The following is a 487-nucleotide window of genomic DNA, read 5'->3' as shown; positions in this document are numbered from 1 at the left end:
AGATCTAACCATGCAGTTAATTTGTTATAGTATACTAATTTATAGTATTTTACATCTGAACTGGCGGGTGGTACACCTCATACAGTTCGATGTAACTTGTAAATTCGGTCTAACCATGCAGTTAATTTGTTATAGTATGCTATGTAGTATTCTTAATCCGAACTGGCGGGTGACATGCCTCATACAGTTCAATGTAACTTGTAAAGTAGGTCTAACCATGCAGGTAATCCATGCGGTTAATTTGTTGTAGTATGCTAGTATTACCAATCTGAACTGGCGGGTGGCACACCTCATACAGTTCAATGTACCTTGAAAAGTAGGTATAACCATGCAGGTAATCCACGCGGTTAATTTGTTTTAGTGTGCTAGTATCAGGGTTCTTCTTATCAGGCGGTAACGGTAAAATTTACCGCTTGTAAGAGCACTTATTTCCGCATGCAAACGCTCAGAAGTCGCTTATCCTTTGCAGAACGTACAACATTAACCA

General features: G+C 39.2%; 1 long non-coding RNA gene across 1 annotated transcript in view; it reads left to right on the top strand.

Moving 5' to 3' along the window:
* The first annotated feature begins 340 nt into the window (after positions 1 to 340).
* LOC138015898 (uncharacterized) overlaps positions 341 to 487 on the top strand; it is a 12,782-nt gene continuing 12,635 nt past the window's right edge. Inside the window, exon 1 of the long non-coding RNA XR_011125658.1 lies at positions 341 to 487. This exon is cut by the window's right edge and continues 543 nt beyond it. This is a non-coding gene — a long non-coding RNA (uncharacterized lncRNA).

This window comes from Montipora capricornis, chromosome 9 (genome assembly GCF_036669925.1).
Source record: "Montipora capricornis isolate CH-2021 chromosome 9, ASM3666992v2, whole genome shotgun sequence".
Lineage (NCBI taxonomy): Eukaryota > Metazoa > Cnidaria > Anthozoa > Scleractinia > Acroporidae > Montipora > Montipora capricornis.
This window is presented reverse-complemented; position numbering and strand designations above follow the sequence as displayed.